Source organism: Nyctibius grandis, chromosome 7 (genome assembly GCF_013368605.1).
Source record: "Nyctibius grandis isolate bNycGra1 chromosome 7, bNycGra1.pri, whole genome shotgun sequence".
In the NCBI taxonomy this organism is placed as follows: domain Eukaryota; kingdom Metazoa; phylum Chordata; class Aves; order Nyctibiiformes; family Nyctibiidae; genus Nyctibius; species Nyctibius grandis.
Window position 1 is genome coordinate 34,215,324 of NC_090664.1, and position 24,169 is coordinate 34,239,492.

Consider the following 24,169-nt stretch of genomic DNA (forward strand, 5'->3'; position numbering starts at 1 on the left):
CTGAGATTTCCCTGGAGCAGAGCCACCTCAGCAGGAGCCTTTTCCGTGCCACCCTGTCCCTTCCCCATGTCTGCATGAGGGCACATGCCATCCAGCCCACCCAAACTGAATGTAACTGTCACCCGCCCAACACAGACCACAACCACTGACAAGAACACTAGCTCACATCCAGGCTCAGGCAAACACAGCTGAAAACAGGGAAAACACAATTAGTCCCTACATAGTCCCCCTCCATGTCTCCCTAAAGACTCAGGTGGATACTCTGGAGAGTCAAGTACTTTGATTTCAATATGTAATATTAGGTAAAAGAGAAAACTTAAAACATAGGAGCCGAAAGTTACTCAGCTCCAAATAATACACTTAAACAAGGAGCTTAATATTCAAAATTGGCAGCAGACTTTGCCAACCTTATTTCTTTCACAAGGCTCTCATTGTATTGTTATTATTATGACACTTACATATTTTACGTTAAAGGGCAAATTTCTGCCATAGAAAACATAAACAAAAAAGTTGGTAAAAGCAATTCATTTTATATTTCTATTGACAAGCTGATATTACTTGAGTGTATGTAATATATTGCCAGGGATTGCAGTAATTCATCTTTTGCTGTATCATTTTACTCACCTAAAGAAATGGGTACTTTCTACCACCAGGCTTTCCATGTTATGCAGTTAGTGCCGTCTGCTGTCTACACGCTTTCACAACCCTTTGCGTGACAAAGGGCACACCAAACCCAGGACATACTGCCCATCTGGGACACCCTGCTCCTAGCACATCACACCACCCAGCATTTCCCCACAGACCACACCAGTGTGGAGTCAAGCCTTTGGGCACAGCAGATCAACATGAATGCACATTTTGAGCCTTTCAGTGGGGGAAGGACTTTCTTAGAGTGTGTCACATGTTTCAAGTCTGAGACTTCAGCAAACAGCAGGGGTGCTGGTTGTCAATGTGACATACTGAGCTTCAGACAGCTCTGTGCTGTGAGTCCTTCTGCTCTGCCCTGGTCTTTATGCCGTTAGGTTGGTGATAGTAGGTCTTTCTCACACAGTAGTTTAGGGGCTGCCGTTGCTAGTGAAATTAACTTCACCTAAACTAGAGTGTCTAGAAGTTAGATGTGTGGTCTAAGGCAGTATACTAAGCTTCCTCTGTAAGAAATAGAAAAATGATAGCCTCTGCCAAATGGTGATTAATCCCATCTATTTCAAAAACCTATTTTAGGATGAGATGAAACTCTCCAGAGGTGCTGTCTCTCTCTGTTGACCACTGCAGGGCTCTAAATTACTAACCTGGCCTACATCCTTAATTCTTAGATTGCTGAACTCAGGGATAATGAATTCTGTATTGTATTTCTTTATATCCAGTTCTAAATCTCCCCATGAAACTTGCATGAACTGACCTGCTTGAAGACAGGAGGTCAAAGAGGAATCTTGTGCCTGGAATTTTGATTTTACATCTTACAGATGATGCCAATGACATGTTAGTCCCTCCCACGGGGTAAACATCCAACTAAATCTCTTTCCTGCATGCATATGGCTCAGGTGGATTAGTGTACTGTGACATACTCAGATTGGCCAGTTGTGAAAACAGGTAGCATGAGCTAACATTTCTCCACTTGAGAGGCTGCTCAGTATTGGTAAATAATACTTGATTATATCAGGGGGGAAATATACTTGCAATCAAATAGTTAAATAGCTTTCATTAGTTATTTAAATCTACAAAGCCTATTAAAGTGATACTTTTTAGCTTATGCTTCAGACCCATTGTTTTGCTACCATTAATTATTCACTGGGCCTTTGGTATAATTAAAATGCATGAATTAGAATGTGGATGCAATAGCATTAATTATGCAGAGATGTCTCCCCTGGAAGTCAAGTGTTAGGGGCAACATTTTTATTCTAAACTGGCAAAAATGTAAGTATTGCACTCACTGGTAGCCAGCCAGAGCATAATTGTTTTTTTGGTTGTTTTGGTTTTTTTTTTCTGGGTCTGAACTGTCAATTAAATGTTTACAGCCTGCTCCACCTTTGCTTCTGCTGAAGGAGAAGCCTAATTGTTTGAGGTGAACACATCACATTACTCTCTGTGAAGCACAACTGAAACTTCTGCTCATGAGCATTCCAAACTGCTAATTTTATCTTTCTCAGCAGAAATTAATACAGTTCCCTTAGCATAAAGATGTTTTAAAATAGCAACAAGGCAGCTTCCAGGTGCATCCTAAGATAATCACAACTACCTCCATTGGCTTATTGCTTAATTATGCCTGTGTACCATGGCAAAAGATATAATTTCCTGCTTGCTTATCGATCAGATGCAGGGAAATTGAATGCTACATCACATACTTTAGAAAGGTCTTGGATTTTTCTTTCTCTACAAAGGCATAAAAACTTCTAGGACTACAGTAAATTGTGCATAGTCAAATTAATTTTCATATCCAGACTGCTAATATCATCTCCCTAGGACTATAGAGGCCAGTGGTCAATTCTGGCATAATAAATGTGATCATGTGAAAGAAAATCTGTAGAATTACATCTGTAGAAAACGTGATCATGATGCCTGACTACACCAATGCAGACACAGGAAAGCAGGAAAGATGCACCGATGTATTTTGAACTGGGGACCACCAATGGTAATGAATATGCGTGTCACAGTCTCATAAACTTTATTCTGGATCATAAGCTACTAACTAATGACATAAAGCCTCCGTAAATGCATATACTTATAAGATAAGTTAGCAGTTCTGTCTTTGAGCCATGGACAGCAGTAAGTGCAAGCTGATGTCAGGGGTGATGCAGTTGTCATAGGTAAGAACTCCTAGAAACCATGGGTTAACCACCTTCTATGTTGCTAGATGCAGATAGTATACTGCATAAGGATAAATGAGTGCAGAATATACCTGAATGCATTTTTTTCCTAGAAGCCTCAAAATAGTTCTATATTATAGATTGTAATTACATTCACATCAACTTGGCCCATAGAGGCACATAACTGTAATAAATGTTTATATATTGGATTAATTTTAAAAGAATACTTCTATTGCGCATTAGGCTGGAAGCGCTTTCACTTAGCAGCTACTTTGGCAGTATGCTTCTTATTGTGAAAATGCAATTAATGGTATCTGACATTTCATTTTCTAATATAAAGAAAATCAATGAAAAATCCCATGTAACTGAGTTTTCTAGAATGTTGCCACTGACACCTAGTCAATTAGAAATCACTTATTAAATCCAGAGTCTGTAAGAGATATTTAATAGTCTGCATAGCCATTAAAGTATGCTGATCTAGACAAAACAATAGTACATTGCCTGCCTCAGTAACTGGTAGTAAATAAATCTGCTATGTTCAAATGGACTAAGGTGAAAAGTAGGTCACTTGCTACAGTAAAACTTTCAGAGGTCGTTTTTTATAAACCCATGGATTTCTACAAATATAGTGGAGAAAATGCATAGTGCTTGTAAATAAAACATGAGAAAAATATAACATCATTATCCCACTTTTGGTCACCTATTTCTAAATTGGAATGCAAAATTAGTGACAGAACAGCTAACTCACATTAATGCAGAGCTCAGTAAGTGACAGACTGCTCCCTCTTTGGGGACATAAGCAATCAGAGTTGTTAGAGTTTGATAACTTAAATATAATTCTGTGAACCAGATTAGATATGAGTACAAGTGTTAAATACTGATGCCAGTACTGAGGTGCCTCTTGGGGATTCTCAGACTAGAGGTTAAAGGAGAAGTAGGAAAAATATAAGCACATGAATAAGCTACAGAATTATATTCTAAATCTAAGAATTTTAAGTACATTTTCAGTAGTGACTTAGATGGCAAAATGAGCTGTGATTATGTGTGAAATCTATGAACAATACTAATTAACAGCACAGGGCATACAAATGCTTTAGGGACCAGGATCAGGATTCAAAATTACTGTAATAATCTTGAGATATGGTCTGAAATCAGCAAGTTAAAATCCAATAAGATGTGTGTCAAGTGCTGCACTTTGGAGGGGGAAATCACATTCGCCAGTACCAGATTGTGAATAGCTGAGTAGACACAAATGCGAGGGAAAAGGTCTAGTAGGTTAGAGTGGAAAAGAAACTAAATGAAAGTCAACAATGAAAGTCAAGGCAAATCTCGTTCTGACATGTTAATAGTATCGCTATATGTAAGATGCTGAGGGCGATGATTCCACTTGATTCAGTATTGGTGAAATGTCAGCTGTAAAATACTATTGGGTACATCTACACCAGCAAATAACTTGGCTCGTGGAACCTGGCCCTACATCATCCCCACTCCATGTGTGACAGTTCATTCTCAGGCTTTGATTTCAGAGTAAACTTGCTAGTTTCCTTTGAGATAAAAGCGAGTGTAGTCCTATAACAACATTCAGTTCAGGGTCCACACTCTACAGGTAGCAAAGATGAGACTTCACCAGGCTCTCCATGCCCTGTACAGTCTTCCAACAACCATCAAACTGCATTCCCCCAGGCATCCCCATCTCATGGCCTCCCCTGAGGCACACAACGCTCGTATGCTGTAAAAACTCATGCAGCATCATGCCACAAAAGAACTACTCAGGCAGTGTTTTACCATCGCTGGGCCTCAGAGACTAGGCCGGCTTGTTGGGGCAGATCAAAGTGTACATGCAGCCTTTGAGGCAGTTTTGGTCCCCACAGTTTGAGAAAGATATAGATGTACTTGGTAGATCCTTGAGCAAGACAGTAGGGATAAGAGGTTTAAAAGTGAGTTACATGCTTAAATTAGGCAAACTAGATTTCCATCTGTAATTCATATTTTCATTAGATCATTCATGTCAGCACTTGTAAAGAACATTTTTTGAGGGAAATCTGTAGAACTGTCTGGGCTGGTATAGAACATCTCTGGGTGCTCAGGGCCTGCACATCGATGGGTAGAGACAGCAATTGTAGAACTTTCATTTTGAGTGTTTGTTCACCACTTCCTCCTTCAACAATTCTTGGGATAACTGCACATAACTTTTATGCCCTTATATCTTTTATTCTGCAGCTACAGCAAAAGAGATTTTAAAAGACCTCTAAAACTCAGCAGGCAGGTGATAGAATGCAGGAAGTAATCAAAGTACTTGTGTGAAACTTGAGAACCACACAAATGTTCTGATATTAGGATATGCAACTGAACATCAGGATGGTTGAATTAATGAACTTTTCCCTGAATGGTCTCTTTTTTTCCCTGGAGAAGACTCTGCTGTCTTACCTAAAAAATTTGCTAGGGAAGTTTAGCTTTGGAGATAGAATAAAAAGCAAGTAATTTTGTTCAGCTGCAAGAGCCAGCAGTACAGAATGTTTTCATTTGCCTCACACATGTTCTGCTACTTTCCACCTTGAAAACTCACAGAATCACAGAATCAACCAGATTGGAAGAGACCTCTGGGATCATCGAGTCCAACCATTGCCCTGACACCACCATGTCAACTAGACCATGGCACTAAGTGCCATGTCCAGTCTTTTCTTAAACACATCCAGAGATGGTGACTCCACTACCTCCCTGGGCAGCCCGTTCCAATGTCTAATGACCCTTTCTGTGAAGAAATTCTTCGTAATGTCTAACCTGAACCTCCCCTGGCGAAGCTTGAGGCTATGTCCTCTTGTCCTATCGCTAGTTGCCCGGGAGAAGAGGCCAACTCCCACTTCACTACAACCTCCCTTCAGGTAGTTGTAGACTGCAACAAGGTCACCTCTGAGCCTCCTCTTCTCCAGGCTAAACAACCCCAGCTCCCTCAGCCGTTCCTTGTAGGTCAGACCCTCCAGACCCTTCACCAGCTTGGTCGCCCTCCTCTGGACTCGCTCCAACACCTCAACATCTTTCTTGAAGTGCGGGGCCCAGAACTGGACACAGTACTCAAGGTGCGGCCTCACCAGTGCCGAGTACAGAGGGACGATCACTTCCCTAGACCAGCTGGCTACACTATTTCTGATTATATTATAGAGCTCAGTAATGTGGAGTTTTGTGTGTGGGGAACACCGCTAGTGACCGGCCACCAGTTGGACTTTGTCCCCTTCACCATCACTCTCTGGGCTTGGCTATCCAGACAGTTTTTAACCCATTGAAGAGTCTACCCACCCAAGCCCCGGGCAGCCAGTTTGTCCAGGAGGATGCTGTGGGAGACAGTGTCAAATGCCTTACTGAAGTCTAGATAGACTACATCCACAGCCCTGCCCTCATCTGCTAAGCGGGTCACTTTTTCATAGCTCTAAGCATAGTTTCTACCACTGTGTGATCTACAGTGAGGAATTACAGTTATTTATTTCAAAGGAATTTTTCTTTTTCTTCAAAAGCAGTAAATACTGTCATTCTCAGCTGACTTATAGAGGGCAGCTCCTAACTTCTGCAAATAAATACATCTTCATATTTTCACACTCAGGCAATTACTGCAGCATTTTCAATTATATGCACTTCCATTTGCTGCTAGAATGCTGAGACCTGAGAAGTGCAATGCTTTTAGCAGGTCCTACATGCCTTTCAGAGTACAAACCCGCTGGAACTAATAGGACGGATAGAGAGCTGTAACTTTAAGGAGTCATAAACCTATTCCTAACTTATTTAATATCAAAATCATCAATGATGATTGGAATCAACCTTACAGAACATATGAATTCAAAGAAAAACACCAGCAGGGCTATTCAGATCTTCAGCAAATCTTTTATATTCCAAGACACATTTTTGTTTCTGGTAACTTTATAAGGGACTTGTACTTTGAGGTTTTCTAAACACTTTTTGAACTTTATAAATGGAGCATATAACAACTAAAAATCTTTGCTGTGGATATAGAAGGCATTTTTTAAACATCTCAGTGTCATTCAACATTTTTCCCCTCATTTTCAGAAATCAGTGGAACTTAAGCAGCTTCATCTATTAGATTTTCTGAGAATGTAATCAAGAGTTGACCTACAAAGGGAATTAGGTACCCAACTGAAAGTTATGTACAAAATCGTATGTGTTCAGTTTAATTTTAAGAGAAATATATAATAAAAGGAATTTGAGAGTTTAGATAATTTTTCATTGCAAAGGGATGTATTTAAAGAGCTTAAAGGAAGTAATTAGCAAAATGTTATTTCTTTATGTGAACAAAACTGCCTGGAATGACATACAGTGCAGAAACAAGAGTTCTATATTAGAAAATAGAACTAGATATTAGAACTAGAATGGAAATAAGATAAATAGGAAAGAAAGCTCATCACCGGTTTCAGAAAATGAAGGGATAAAGTGGAGATCAGTGATGAGTGGTGTCCCTTGAGGGTCCGTATTGGGGACAATACTCCTTAATTTCTTCATCAATGACATAGACAGTGGGATTGAGTCCACCCTCAGTAAATTTACAGATGACACCAAGCTGAGTGGTGTGTTTGATATGCCTGAGGGACAGAATGCCATTCAGAGGGACTTGGACAAGCTGGAGAAGTGGGTCCACGTGAACCTCATGAGGTGCAACAAGGCCAAGTGCAAGGTCCCGCACCTGGGTCCGGGCAACTCGTGGTTGAAACAGAAGATGATGAAGGATCTGCTCCCATGTCATAACCAACTAGTGAGATGCAGATGTAAAATAATAAATATAATATTTGAATACAACAAATGCAGAATTTCCAGAAGAGACAGGGAAATACATTCAAGCATAAAGATCAAACGGTGCATAAAGCCTTCACTATATTTAAGCTGGAACCCAGAAGATTTCTCATCATCAGCAGAACAGACTTAAGAACAACCTTGACATTGAAGCAGGGGGTGTCATTTTAAGACAGCACATGATACATTTGTGAAGGGGAATATATTATGTGGTTTGGTTCACTATACTAATAGAAAACTAAATTTGATTTGAAGATTTAGGAAAATCTATGGTTATACTGGATCTGTTTAATGATATGTGATGCTGCCCGATTTTTATCTGAGCTTCATTGTTAATCTATGTCCTATATTAGTGCTATGAATAGAATTTGACTTATTATTTTGAAAGAATTTTCTAGGTATGAAGTAATTAAACAACCATTTCCAAACACTAACACTGCCGTTAAAAAAAAAATGTAATTTTGTAACTAGAGCAACAGCCCCCAAAAGATGAAGGGATGTGACTCAAAGACAAGCTGAGAACACAAAGGGTGTCAGAACCTGAATGAAAGGAGTGAGTGGAGGCAAGTTTATGGTCGTGGCAAAAGGCGAGTGCCCTCCTTGCCTACCTCGCCTCCACAGGTGCCTCTGAGAAATAGATATGAAGCCCTAGTGGAATACAGCCGGTCCAATGGGGATGTGGTGGAGAAGCAACCTATATCAGAGGTCCCACCACAGTCAGAAAAACCTGACAGGCGTATAGCTACCTCCTCCACAAGGAAGAAGAGAAGAGTTTTAGTGGTTGGAGACTCCTTCCTAAAGGGATCTGAGGGCCCAATATGCAGAGCTGACCCCCATCACAGGGAGGTCTGCAGTCTGCCTGGAGCCCGAATCAGGGATATCACCAGGCAACTCCCCAACGTGGTGAAGGCCACAGACTACTACCCCCTGCTGATCTTCCAGACAGGTGGGGAAGAAGCTGCATCCCGTAGTCTGAGGGGGATGAAGAAAGACTACAAGGCCCTAGGACGGTTGGTGAAAGAGTCTGGAGCACAAGTTGTTTTCTCCTCCCTCCTTCCATTTTCGGGTGATGACGTGGGATGGAATAGTAGGATTCTCTCTATAAATGCCTGGCTACGAGACTGGTGCTACAGGCAGGGCTTTGGGTTCTTTGATAATGGCTGGTTTTATAAGACACCAGGCGTGACGGTAATACATGGGAAAGGTTTATGTCGTAGGGGCAAAAGGGTTCTAGGACAGGAATTAGCAGGGCTCATTCGGAGAGCTTTAAACTAGATTCGAAGGGGGATGGGGTAGTAGCTGGGCTTGCATCACTGGGGCAATGCTCTAGTGCTGAGGTAGACCAGGAGGCCTCCCATCCCCCTAGGGTGAAATCAGTGTGCTCAGCTTGCTCCCTGAAATGCCTATACACCAATGCATGCAGCATGGGGAATAAACAAGAGGAGTTAGAAATCCGTGTTCGGTCGGGGGGCTATGATCTAGTGGCAGTTACAGAGACCTGGTGGGACACCTCGCATGACTGGAATGTGGTCATGGATGGATATGTCCTGTTCAGGAAAGACAGGCCACTAAGGAGAGGTGGTGGAGTGGCTCTTTATGTGAGTGAGCAGCTAGAATGTATTGAGTTCTGTCCAGGGGCGGATCAGGAGCGAGTTGAGAGTTTGTGGGTGCGAATTAAAGGGCAGGCTGGCAGGGGTGATACTGTTGTGGGTGTCTATTACAGGCCACCGGATCAGGATGAGGATGGTGATGAGGCCTTCTACAGGCAGCTGAGAGCAGTCTCGCAATTACAGGGTCTGGTTGTCGTGGGGGATTTCAACTACCCTGATATTTGCTGGGAGGCCTACTCAGCCAGCCATCCTCAGTCCAGGAGGTTCCTCCAGTGCATTGATGATAACTTTCTGATGCAAATGGTGGATGAGCCAACTAGGAGAGGAGCGTTGCTGGATCTTGTTCTCACTAACAAGGAGGGTCTGGTTGAAGAGGTGAAGGTTGAGGGCAGCCTTGGTTGTAGTGACCATGAGATGGTAGAGTTCAGGATCTCATGTGGCAGGAACAGAATAGCTAGCAGAATTACAACCCTGGACTTCAGGAGGGCCAGCTTTGGCCTTTTCAAGCAATTGCTAGGGGAAATCCCATGGGACAGGGTACTAGAAGGTAAGGGGGCCCAAGATAGTTGGTTAGCATTCAAGGACTGCTTCTTCCGAGCTCAAGATCAGAGCATCCCAACAGGTCAGAAGTCAAGGAAGGGTACCAGGAGACCTGCATGGTTAAACAGGGAACTGCTGGGCAAACTCAAGTGGAAGAAGAGAGTGTACAGATCATGGAAGGAGGGGCTGGCCACTTGGGAGGAATATAAGTCTGTTGTCAGAGGATGCGGGGAGGCAACTAGGAAAGCTAAGGCCTCCTTGGAATTAAACCTTGCAAGAAAGGTCAAGGACAACAGAAAGGGCTTCTTCAAATACATTGCAGGTAAAGCCAACACTAGAGGCAATGTAGGCCCACTGATGAATGAGGTGGGGGCCCTGGAGACAGAGGATAAAAAGAAGGCGGAGTTACTGAATGCCTTCTTTGCCTCTGTCTATACTGCTGGAGGCTGTCCTGAGGAGCCCCGGACCTCTGAGGCCCCAGAAGAAGTCAGGATAGAGGAGGAATCTGTCTTGGTAGATGAGGGCTGGGTCAGGGACCAATTAAGCAATCTGGATGTCCATAAATCCATGGGCCCTGATGGGATGCACCCGCGGGTGCTGAGGGAGCTGGCGGAAGTCATTGCTAGGCCACTCTCCATCATCTTTGCTAAGTCGTGGGCAATGGGAGAGGTGCCTGAGGACTGGAGGAAAGCGAATGTCACTCCAGTCTTCAAAAAGGGCAAGAAGGAGGACCCGGGTAACTATAGACCGGTCATTCCTGGAAAGTTAATGGAACAACTTGTTCTTGGTGCTGTCTCTAGACACATCAAGGATAGGCGGATCATTAGGGGCAGTCAAGGCTTCACCAAGGGGAAGTCATGCTTAACCAACTTGATAGCCTTTTATGAGGACGTAACCCGGTGGATAGATGATGGTAAAGCTGTGGATGTGGTCTATCTTGATTTCAGTAAAGCGTTTGACACGGTCTCCCACAGCATCCTCGCAGCTAAACTGAGGAAATGTGGTCTGGATGATCGGGTAGCGAGGTGGATTGTGAACTGGCTGAAGGAAAGAAGCCAGAGAGTGGTGGTCAATGGGACTGAGTCCAGTTGGAGGTCTGTGTCTAGCGGAGTCCCTCAAGGGTCGGTACTGGGACCAGTACTATTCAATATATTCATTAATGACTTGGATGAGGGAATAGAGTGCACTGTCAGCAAGTTCGCTGATGACACAAAACTGGGAGGAGTGGCTGACACACAGGAAGGCTGCGCAGAGAGAGATGCAGGAAGGCTGCATTCAGAGAGACCTAGACAGGCTGGAGAGTTGGGTGGGGAGAAATTTAAGGAAATATAACAAGGGCAAGTGTAGAGTCTTGCATCTGGGCAAGAACAACCCCATGTATGAGTACAAGTTGGGGACAGACCTGTTGGAGAGCAGCGTAGGGGAAAGGGACCTGGGGGTCCTAGTGGACAGCAGGATGACCATGAGCCAGTAGTGTGCCCTTGTGGCCAAGAAGGCCAATGGCATCCTGGGCTGTATTAGAAGGGGTGTGGTTAGCAGGTCGAGAGAGGTTCTCCTCCCCCTCTACTCTGCCCTGGTGAGGCCGCATCTGGAATATTGTGTCCAGTTCTGGGCCCCTCAGTTCAAGAAGGACAGGGAACTGCTAGAGAGAGTTCAGCGCAGAGCCACGAAGATGATTAAGGGAGTGGAACATCTCCCTTATGAGGAGAGGCTGAGGGAGCTGGGTCTCTTTAGCTTAGAGAAGAGGAGACTGAGGGGTGACCTCATTAATGTTTATAAATATGTAAAGGGCAAGTGTCATGAGGATGGAGCCAGGCTCTTCTCAGTGACATCCCTTGACAGGACAAGGGGCAATGGGTGCAAGCTGGAACACAGGAGGTTCCGCATAAATATGAGGAAAAACTTCTTTACAGTGAGGGTGACCGAACACTGGAACAGGCTGCCCAGAGAGGTTGTGGAGTCTCCTTCTCTGGAGACATTCAAAACCAGCCTGGACGCCTTCCTGTGTGATATGATCTAGGCAATCCTGCTCCGGCAGGGGGATTGGACTAGATGCTCTTTCGAGGTCCCTTCCAATCCCTAACATTCTGTGATTCTGTGATTCTGTAACTGTGTCACGGTTTAAAGCTGGGCCAGCTATTGAACCTGTGGCAGATGCTCTCTGTTATCCCCCCCCCCTCCCCCCAAAGGGAAAGGGAAAAGGGAGAGAGACTTCCGGGTTGGAAAGTTAAAACAGTTTTAATAAACTATAATAATGAAAAAGAGTACAATAATAATAATAGAAATAATCAAATATATACAAGTATATATATACAAAACCAAGATTGAGCTCCCCTGAAGTCAGCCACGTCACCACCGGCACTGCAGGGCAGGCTCTGGGAAGGCCCAGGCTGGGCCTAGCGATGGTTGAGAGCTGGATTCAGGGATGCACGGATCGGGATTGGGGGCAGCAGGAAAACAGACGGAGTCCTCCTTGGACACCGGCCATAGCAGAAAGAGAGCGAGACCCTCGTGATCCCCCCCCTTTATACCGAGAATGACGTGTGTGGGATGGAATACCTTCGTTGGTCAATTTTGGGTCACCTGCCCTGTCTGCTCCCCGCTGCAGCTGCAACCCCCCTTCGGCTCTTCACTTGTAAGCAGTGAGGAATTCAGCAGTGACCTTGGTTTCTCTAAGACTAAGTACAGCAAGAGCCTTACTGCACAACATCCCTACCGGTGCCTCAGCGATAACTACAGACTTTGGGCGTTATCAGTCCTGGCAGCAGACACTGTCTGCAAACATGCAGTTAGTTTCAGAAAGTGCAGTTACTTAGAGGAGACTTAGCTGAAAGCAAAAATCACTGAAAGGAAAATTGGCCTGGTTTAGGCCAAACCAGGACAAACTCTCAGGGTTGCGACACAGTTGTAGAGGCCCATATGATTTCTGGGATAACCATGGAAATGAATGTAGTTTTATTATTGTTTGGTTTATATTCTAGGCATTTAAAAGCAAATTCTAAGACCCTCATGGGTAAGACTGAAAAGATAGATAGAAAGTTATAGAGGATCTCAGAACGTTTCCAGCTACTCTGCAGATATGGTGACTGGTGTGACTGCTGTAAATTTAGACTCCCTACTGTCCTGGTTTGGCCTAAACCAGGCCGATTTTCCTTTCAGTGATTTTTACTTTCAGCGAAGTCTCCTCTAAGTAACTGTACTTTCTGAAACTAACTGCATGTTTTGCAGACCGTGTCTGCTTCCAGGACTGATAACGCTCGAAGTTTGTAGTTATCGCTGAGGCACCAGTAGGGATGTTGTGCAGAAAGGCTCTTGCTGTACTTAGTCTTGGAGAAACCAAGGTCTCTGCTGAATTCCTCACTGCTTACGAGTGAAGAGCCGAAGGGGTGTCGCAGCTGCAGGGGGGAGCAGACAGGGCAGGTGACCCAAAATTGACCAACGAAGGTATTCCATCCCACACACGTCATTCTCGGTATAAAGGGGGGGGATCACGAGGGTCTCGCTCTCTTTTTGGTATGGCCGGTGTCCAAGGAGGACTCCGTCTGTTTTCCTGCTGCCCCCGATCCCGATCCGTGCATCCCTGAATCCAGCTCTCGACCGTCGCTGGACCCAGCCTGGGCCTTCCCAGAGCCTGCCCTGCAGTGCCGGTGGTGACGTGGCTGACTTCAGGGGAGCTCAATCTTGGTTTTGTATATATGTTTGTATATATTTGATTATTTCTATTATTATTATTATACTCTTTTCCATTATTATAGTTTATTAAAACTGTTTTAACTTTCCAACCCGGAAGTCTCTCTCCCTTTTCCCTTTCCCTTTCCCTTTGCGGGGAGGCGGGGGATAACAGAGAGCATCTGCCACAGGTTTAATAGCTGGCCCAGCTTTAAACCGTGACACCTACTAAAGCTTCAGTGAAATTATATTTCAATATGACTATCTTAAAATGTAGATAGAATAGAAATGGTTTTTCTAAGTTGGACAGAAGAACTGTCCCTGTTACGCAGAAGAAGAAAAAAAATACATCACTCACTTTTTCCTTATAATCTTGCTTCTCTGCACAAGTTTGAGTCCTTCAGTGCATCTGATTGTGACATTGTCTGCCTTCTATTTAAAGTCAATTCCTTCAATCTGTTCACTATTTCATACTACTTTCTCTCTCCTCCTCTCAAGAGATCATTTCTTTTACCTCTTTTCTGATGAGTGAGGTATTATCAGTTAATCTGAAGAGTTAGTCCTCCATTTATCTCTTACCTTTCTCATTTTTCCAATTGCAATTTTTAGAGTACAATGCATGTTCCAGCACTGCATTTAATAGATTGTGTGATGTTGTATTTCTTTGTCTGACACGTCTTTTCAGATGAAACCTACTTGACATTATTTAAGATCTTTCTACATTTTGACCTAAAACTTCCTTCTATAGAACACAACAGAATTTAACTTATATGCAGCGTCTTTCATATTTGAGTTAGCTAAAAGCACTTTACAATAATAATATTGATCATGCAGTAACTGTGTAGGAAACTACAGCATTTGTTATGAGCACAAGAATAGTTATCATACAACTCATCCGTGGCTGTTAGAACCGTTCTTTTATTAAGTGCCTTTTTCATAAAATACAGGCTAATCAAATCAGAAAGTTTTTATAGTCTTTAATACCAATAACATTAAACATTCATGTCCTCTCACTTATAATATTGTTTGACTCTTTCTTTGCAGATACCATAATATTAAAGCCAGTTCATGCAGACTAATTCAAGATCATAAATGATGCAATATGATGTCTAATATCAGTGGGATTCTACTGCTCATAGCAACAGAGAATAGTTGTTAATTTTATGATAACTTATTAATAAACTTTTAGTAAATCCAGATAGGTCAATTTATTTTGTTACATTATGTATATTTGCAATCTACTTCAGAAAAATGTCTTTCAGGGTAAGCATTAATCATACATTTGAATTATATCTATACTGTACACCTCTCTTAAAACTTCCCCATAAAATACTGCCTCATCATTGCATTGTGTAGCATTTGATGACATGTTTTTATCCAGAAACCAAGATATTTCTGCACATTAGCTTTTCATACATCCCTTTTTTGCATTTTTTTTCATCAGAAGCGCAAAACATTGACATATGAAAGCTTTGGCTTTCCTCAGTGCTTGAGGTTATCCAAGTGAAAAAGAAAGAATTCCAAATTTCTCTATAAAGTCCAAATGGAAAAAGGAAGTTTATTTACACACACATATATCCCTCTTCCTCTGCCCCTCCCCAAATGCATTCATGCAAGCTGCAAAATTCTATATACTTTTATTAACGCTGCAGTTTTATACATGCTGCAACTCCACTGATTTGAGACAAAGTAAAAAAATTCATTCATCTGCCAAATGAAAGTATAATATTTGCATTTTGATTGAAAAAAAATGTATGGGAGGGAGAGAGTAGGGAAAATAGGAAGGAAGGGAGAGTAAAAGGAAGGGTGGAACAAAGGATGTAAGGAAGGAAGGATAGAAGGAAGGGTAGAACAGTGGAAGGAAGGAATGCTTTTTCTAGCTCTTTTTTAGCCAAATGCTTAAGGCTTGGAACCCACCCTGCAGCACACCTGGCAATTAAAAGTCATTTAATTTCTAAATACAACTGGGCACTCAACTTGCAGATTAATGGCACCATTATGGCAATTTCCAAAGCAAAACTCTCTGCCATCCCATGCTCAAAAACTATCACATAGGAATAATTGACCGGTAGTACTCCCTGCACCCAAAGGGAAACAACTACTTTCCAAAATTACTTCTGTGTGGTGACTTAGGAATACGTCCACAAGCAACAGACAGTAGTTACTGACATATCTAAAGAGTTAACATGGATACTTGATTGTTGACTGTAGAAAACAATTGTTTACCAGAGACATTAATTCAGTCTCTGCCCAGCACCTCCGGACTTAAAATTGTATTAATGTTAACTAATCCAAAAACCTCTGTGCAATGTCTACATTCTTGCATCACATCTTCAGTTCCAACATTCCTCTAAAAGAGACTTTTCAAGATAAAGTGCTAGTTTTTATTCTCAGCATGAGGAGGTCTCCTCAGCAGGGAGGAGCGAATGCATTAGTGAAATGAGTGGAGACACACAAGAAGTGATGGCTCAGCAGCAACATTGAGCACTGCTGTAAGTTAATGTGACTCAAGTGCCAAGTGGTTTTCTTCACAGTTTCCATGCTCAGTGTACATCAACTCCAGGGGCATGCAACAGAATTCTTTCAGCCCATAGTATCTCGCTTGACTTACAGCTGATCCTGCATGACTTTGTGGTTTTGTTCACTTCTCATCTATTTTTTTTTTCAGTCCCCCCTTTCCTTCAACTTACAATCCATGTCAGAGACAGAACCCTGGTCCTACCTGCCATTTTCTGTCTTTACAGCTGTGAGTCTGCTATGTGTTTCATTATTTATTCATAGAAAAGAAAGAAATTTTAGTCACAATATATCATTGGTGCAAATTCCTGGCCCTCGTGAGAGTGTGGAGAAACCCCCACACTCATGATCAGTTGGGACAATGTCTAGGTTTAGCCCACACCCAGGGCTAAACAATAACCTGTTGTTCTATCATCCAAGAGCCCTCTCCAGCTGAGAAAGGGAATTGGGAAAATGAGGGAGACTCGTGGGTTGAAATTTGAACAGATTTAATAAAATAAGAAAACCATATCAATACTAATACAAGAGACACAAAAATATACTTCGGGAGGGGAGAAAGCCCCCATCCCCAGCAGCTTTCCCATTTATAGTGAACATGATGTTAATGTTATAGAATACACCTGTGGGTCAGCCTGGGTCAGCTGCCCTGGCTTTCACTGCTAATGGCCTTGATCACCATACCACAGCTGGCCACAAACTGAAACCAAATGTAAGAGAAAATTGATTCTGTAAATTTTATCCCTACAAAACCAGGACAGACACCTTGGTGTCACTTACCAACTCCTCTTGCTCTTCTCTCACCTAGGGTAAGGACATATTGCAAAAGAGCATGAAGGGCTATCTAAAACTGTTTGCCTGAAATCCTCCATCCAATCCTCACCTCTTGGTGAGGTCCTTCCCCAGAGTTGAAGACACCTGCATCTCCAACCCAGGGTCTAGCACACTCCAGTGTGGCTGGAGTCAGTGGAAGTTTTGCTACTGCTTCTAATGGGAGTATAAGTTCCAGCTATAACAAGCATAATAGGTGGAAAAACAAGACAAACAAAAGAGAAGATAAAATTTAGATCCAGGGTCATTTCCTGAGATTATTAAAATTATTAAAAGGGAGGGTGAGCATACTCTTGCAGAGGCAGATTTGAAAAATAACCAAGATGTGGGAAAGGAAAAGAATATCTCTTTATAATCAAAGGCTACATTTTTTCTGCCATGATATTTTTGAGTATCAGACTAATATGGTACCAAACTGACAGCAAACATCTGTTGTGCTCTTGAATTCACCATACATGACTGTTGGTATTAGGAATAGCATTATAGAATACAACATGCCATTTAAAATAAATATGCCAGTCTGTAGCACAAAAGATCTTAATAGATACTTTGTTGAACAAATAAAAGATGATCCATCCTCATCTCCCCTCAAATGAATAAACTGTATAACATAGAGTTAATTCTGTCACAAGTACTTGGTTGGGAATACATTACCCAGACCTAACAAGCACTTCTAGCGCTGCTGCGGAGACCTGAGGCTTCCTGAGACAACAACTCAAGCAGCTGATTACAGCTTGATGCTGTTTCACGAGGCCTCCTGGGGTGTCAGTTAATCCCATGAATTTACTGAACATAGTGCAACTTTAGAGGTTCTTGATTTCAGAAAAATGAGCTAGGCTAGCATCTCTCAACTTGAAAGAATATTTCTGGCTTCACCATCACCTATTACAAATACAAATGGGAAGTTCTCAGCTCCAAGAGTACCATCATTAAATTTCCTGCCTTACCGTGTCACATTTCTTAAGAGCGACTCGTCTTAAAAACTGACTGAATTTATATCCATTAAAGACTCTCTGCATTCTTCTTTATTTTTGAACTGTGGTCCTGCATTGAATGTTTAATGATTTTAATGCTACAAAAGTGAAGTACTTTGTAACTTTTATTTTAGATAACCTGCTAGCACAACGACCTGTGTTATAGAATGGTGCACAATCTTATTACATAACAGATTTGACGGTGCATTTCCTTAATGAATATGAATACAAGCGTGTGAGCTCTCTAGCTGTTATAATTAACACAGTCATCTCAATGAATTAATGATGAGAGGATGGCATTTGCTCCCAGTTTTTAAAACCTACATAGTAAACTGCCTGTTCTTGAATAAAATACAACAAACAAAAAAGCCTGCTTATAATCTCACCATTTTGCCCGTGGCTTCACTCGAATAATTTTTCTTTATGTAACTGTATATATAAAAGCAGGAGCAAATGAACAGTACTTATTGTCTGGACGGTGCTCTTAGATATATGGTTTAGTTTTAGACAGCCCTGAGAGAAGCAGGGAGTTGGACTTGATGATCCTTATGGGTCCCTTCCAACTCAAGATATTCTATGATTCTAGCAGCAACGTAGTCCTCTAGTACATTGAGATTTCACTGAAGGGCTACAGCATGAGAGGGTCCAGGGGCTGCACTCAGTGTTTTGTTTAACATCATGAATATGCCTGTAATCAATATGAATGTAATTTCTAAACTATTAGATAACTCAGACTGAGTTAGTACTTACGACATGAATGAAATGTTTAACAAAGAGTTAATGTGGATGGGCAGAAAAAACACCCTCTGCATAGCAAGTATATTAGTAAGCTTAGGGGAGCTATTTGGTATGGTGTTCTTTTGTTAATTACTTCCCTTCTGCACGAACTTTCTGCTGCCTCAGTCTCTAAACCTCATTATTTTGTATACATCCCATTGACACTTCACTGCTTACATTTTGCTTTAAAGCAACTTATTCTGGTACATTTCCATCACCGGTGATTTTGGTCTGCTGCACTTAACTTTCATCCCTGAGCAGCTTTCTGTTACACTGTCAGTATACTGTCAGGAAAACCCAACAGAAAATTGGCCATTGCAAGATTTGATGGGTTAACATGAAGCTGGATTCTTCTGAGCTGGCTCACACTAATATCAACAGCTGTCTGACAGGACACGCACTCTCAGTGGTGCAAGTATTCACAACCATCCCCCACACATGTGGGGAATAATACAAGTGCACCGTAGAAATGTCCAGGAAGCAACATTTTTGTCAGGTCTCATTGCCTGTATTTAGAGATATTCTCCTCCTTTTTTAATACGAGTACTATGCCGTATGGAATTACTAAAGCAAAAGTTCTGACTCAGTTCATTAGGACTATGACTGGACCATTCAGGAAGCAAGTCTATAGTGATTTAAAAACAATCAGGCCTTCATTTGCATCATGACAGGAATGACCAGGTGAGAGTCAGACTTCATATTAGCAGTTATTGCTGTGCTGCAAATTTTCTTTTTCCTCATTTGAGAGGAACACAGCTCTTAAATGATGGACTCTACCGTACTCAGTGACCTCTATATACTAAATTCCAGTTGTGAATTCAGTACAAGATATTTTTGTATGTTCAAAATAACTTATTGTGTTATAGTAGAATAACTGTGACAAGTTTTGCCAGAATTACTGTATATCTTTTATAGAGGGAAATAAAAAAGCAACCATGTCCATATGTGATTTATATGGTCATCTCTGTCTTCATCTCTGTCTGTTTGTCATATTGTTGCATAAGCTTGAATTTAATATTCAAAACATCATTCTGAAGCCTGACTGACTTCTGCACTGAATGCAGTGCTAGGACTTTGGCCTCACCATACTCAACTTTGCAGCAGTGAACTTGTACGTGCCTTGCTGCATCCTGGAACCTGTAGAGCTGAATTAGGCATCACAGCTGCCTATTGTGAGCCCAGCATAAATCCAGCAAGTTGAATGAGACACTGTTAGGAAATACCAAGAGAAAAAATGTAGCTTTATGTGTCCCTCCTTCAGGGATTTCGATGTCTTCCTGAAATTAAATAGCTAAGCAATTATTGGTCCTTCTTTCATGTCTTACTCACACAAGGTGAATTTTCTGATCGAGTTGAGAACATGGCACTGCATTTATTCAGGTCCCTTTTCTAATCACTAGGAGGACAGAGGAGCTCAGTACAACACTACACAATTCTAGCACTATGGAAAAAGTGAAAGCAAGCAAGCAGTGAGAGGACATAAGTAAGGTTTGCCTGAAGGTTTGTGGTTGTGCCAGAAACAGCACCCCATGTTCCAGCCTTTGCCCAGTGAACTGCATGACTATGTGTTCAATAATTTTAGTTAGTGAAGATATCTGGAAAGCATGGAAAAATACAAAGATGATGAACATGGTTGGAAAATAAAGGAACAAATGATGAGGCACCAGACAAGATGAGGAAGGAGAAAATATAACCATGGAAGATGAAAAAAAGAAAAACTTCATGCTAATTACCTAGGTGAAAAAAACCACACCATATTGATACCCATGCTTAAACTTTTCTATCTGTTCAGTTTATACAGTATGTATAGTTTATGTAGTATAGTATATGTAGTATAACCTTGGAAGTATACTATAATTCCATCTAATATAATATACACATTACATACATTATATTATTATACTATGACATCATTAGTACAATAATATAATTTTTAAAATGCTATATATAATATCAAGTTAATCCTAATATAATATCAATAAATATAGCTTTACCTGTATCGGCTATACTATATTGTTAATATTTAAAACTGGTATATGATATTATTCTATGTAATATAACTCTAATGTAATATAGAAATGTATTGTGTGAAATGGCTACTGATATTTCAAGTCACAATATTCCATTACACATCCAAGTTTCTGTATTAAAAATTTTACATTTAATTTCTATGTTAGTATCCTTCATATAGCATTGTGTCACTGAGGGTAGGCCACCTGCATTATGAATTAAAAACAGAGCTCAGACACATAAGTGTGACTTTACAAGAAACAGAATTTGGCATCACTGAGTCTAATTAATGTTGCAACATTATTCTATGCCATAAGGAGAAATAGTGTTACTACTATCTCTGCTACCAACTTGGCTCTGCTAATTAGCTGCTTTTCACAAATCACTTCAAGTAAACCTATGTTTCCATTACTTCATTCATAGTATTAATATCTTGGAATTTACAGCAAAGTGCAGATTTTACAGGAACAAGTATTTTAGATTAGTTTGAATGTACAAAAATCTTGTTCTGAAGATTTTTGCTTTTACGGTTATTGCTGAAAAAGATCTTTTTGCAGTTCTTTTCATTTTTACTTAAGATGTCATAAAAGAGGAGGCTACTTACAATAATGAGCATTTATGACAAGTTACAGATTTTAATAATACCCACATTTGTCTCTTGTTTCTCTGTTTCAGATTTTAACTCAGCCTAATAATGAATATCGCAATTTGAGGTGCTACTCAAGATAAAACATGCAGAGGTCAATGAACTGAAGTAATTTCTATAGTAGTTACTTTTTAAAAATTTCTATTCATAAAACTCATAGTTAAATCCTGGCAATCCTTATCGCAACTGTTCAAGATGTACTGTTCTAAAACAAGCACTTGCTTGGTTATGCATGCATAATAAACCCTCGTACTGAATTTGCTTCTCCTTACCACTTCTTCATTTGCAAATGTAATACACGCTTATATGCAGAATAGGATAATGAAATTAATGTCATGCTTATATTTCCCATAAACAAAAAAGGAGTCAGGATACAATAAAATAATGGAAAACTAAAGTGACAAAGCAAACAAGATATTCATACAACAGGCACAAACCCAGCCCATTTCATATATTACTCTTTTCAGAAATTATACTCCTGCCCACAGATTTATCATATATCAAACAAAAAAATATTTTTTTTCACACTAATTGCTCACCAAGACATTTGCTGAAGCTACGTAATTTCTCCTCAGATCCTGCATTTGATAATTAGTTGTATTGCCCTGAAATGTAATGATGTGACACTGGCATCTAATTTTGGATGGAATTCAACCCTGCATAGAAAACCTGCTTATGATTCTCTGCACTCCCTTGGGCAAAAATTAGGAGCTTGACTAGCACTCTGCACTGGGATGAATTCCATTTACAATGAGTGTCAGTATGCAGATTACGAGGAAGATTTTCAAAGTTACTGGAGGAAGGGCAAGGGCTGTATATTGTCTGATTGTGCCACAGTTTTAAGTGGAATTTAAGCTTATTTTTCTCTTTGTTTGCAAGCTCTAACAAAACGAGCAGATGGGAATTCTGAGTTAGTATTCTTATGCACAGCAGTGGACCCCCATGTTTGTGTTCATCTTGCTTTCATTGAAATAAGACTTGTGTCTTCTAGTCTCTTGAGTTGTCAAGGGCTCGTGGGGTTTGTTGGACTCAAGGACCCTAAAAGCTGCTGACATGCTCTTATCAAATTCTGGAATCTTGTGTTTAAGTACAGTGTAACCATTGCTCTGGTATAAGAGCATCTGTAGTCAATTCATTTCAGCCAGGGCACCTCATACAAGAGACTCAAGAATCTTAGGCAAAAGGAAATTAATTGCAGCACAGAGATGAGAAACTTAAAATAGCTAAGTTTGAGGTGATGTGTTTGTTTAATTTTTTCTTTATTTATACTAGAAATTAAAATCAAGCCTCAAGCAGGGGTTCTTCAGAGACTGTGTCTGTCTCTGCATTGGTATTTTGGATGAAAGCAGTAGTGAGATTTTGAAGAAAACCTAAAAGCCTTCTTTACTTCCTGCACGTTGGTTTGGTTCCTCGAGCAGCTTTGGTGCATGCAGATGGCTTGCTTTCAAGGGAAACTGAAGGAGAAGACCTGCCCTGGGTGAATGCCAAATGTACTCCAACCACTAATGGAAACATAAAGGTCTAAACTGTCTAAACTATCCTGCAAACACCCTTGAGCCACATGGGTGGTGGGAACAACTGTTCCAAGTGAGCAGCCTAAATCTTACCCAAAGCAAAAAACTCTGCACAACAAGGTCAAGGTAGGTGTCTCAAAACCAATGGTTTCAATTCGTAGATCCACTCCTACTATACTGAATTATTTGTTAATGTAGACAAGGCCTGGCTACATGCTAGTCAAGCAGACTAGGATCCTGCTTCTGCAACTTCCCCTATCAGGCGCTGTACCAAATTTGGCCCTGATTCACCTGAACTCAGTAAAGCACAGAGATTTTGCTATGCATCAGTAGGCCATTTGTCAGCATACTGTATTATACAGCACTTCCTTGGTCAACAACTGTGGTGTTACGCTTCTCTATATTTTTCTGGGTTTGATAGTTTTATGTCAAAAATGGGAACAGTAGCTTCCTGAGTTATGTTAATACAAACTCACTCCATAGCCTGTCCATTAGCCTGCATCCAGCCTGTCACCAAGGAGATGGGGTCAAACACAAGGGTTGCTCTGTGTAGAAGTGAAGGACAGTCCATTAGCAACTTGTACATTTAAAATAGCAGCAAAAAGAAAGTGAGCCCCTGCTCCCTCCTGCATTCAATGGAAGTGTCATCTATAACTTATGCATTAAGGTCATTATGTTTAGGGACAGATTTTTCTTTTCCATCAAGGAGACACCAAATATAGCTTAGGTTCTATAAAATGAACATTTTGATAACACTGCAGTCAGGTAAGTTGAAGCAGAACTGGTACAGAAGCGTTATCAAGCATCATTTCAATAGCGTGTGGCTGTCTTCCAGGGGTGCAAATATCATTACAATATGGCAAAGTAGTCTATGAACTGGATTAGCTGAACAACCTTTATCAGCACTCAGGAAAATAATATCAGTGACTGAGTTCGCCTGCCTGAGTGGTTTAAATGTCCTGCCTTTCCATACTGATAACATTTGGCACCACTTTTAGGCTGAAGAAAGCATGACTTTGATCTGATTACAGAACCACAACGATTTTTGATAGAGAAGAAAAGACATACACTCTAGGTCATCTTGTCCGTCTCCCTGTAACTACATGACAGTTGCATGTTCATGTACCTGAAGTGTATTAGAATAATACCCTCTTTTTTTTTTTGCTGTTCTGTGCTTTTTTGTTGGATTTATTGGGTGGATTTTCGGTCTCAGAGCAGCTGAGTTCCCAATAGAAATGCTATTGGAGTATTTACATAGGGCAATTATTAGTAATTTGTTTTGGCAGAGAAGAGTAAGAACAGAGACAGTATTTTTAGAACTGTTCGAAAGATTTTCCTCTGGGTTTAATGTCCCCAGCACAGGATGTCTGTATGGAGGAGTACATTTCGGCTTGGTATGGGCAGGCGCTTGCCTGCAGTCCAAAGCTGGCAATCTGGCTTGGAGACAGTCAGGAAATTTATACTGCCAGGTAGATTTTGAAGTGAT

General features: G+C 41.1%; 1 protein-coding gene across 1 annotated transcript in view; it reads right to left on the minus strand.

Annotated features, from left to right (window-relative positions):
• The window catches only part of ZNF804B (zinc finger protein 804B), a 270,945-nt gene that overhangs the window by 35,952 nt on the left and 210,824 nt on the right, over positions 1-24,169 (minus strand). The window lies entirely within an intron of this gene.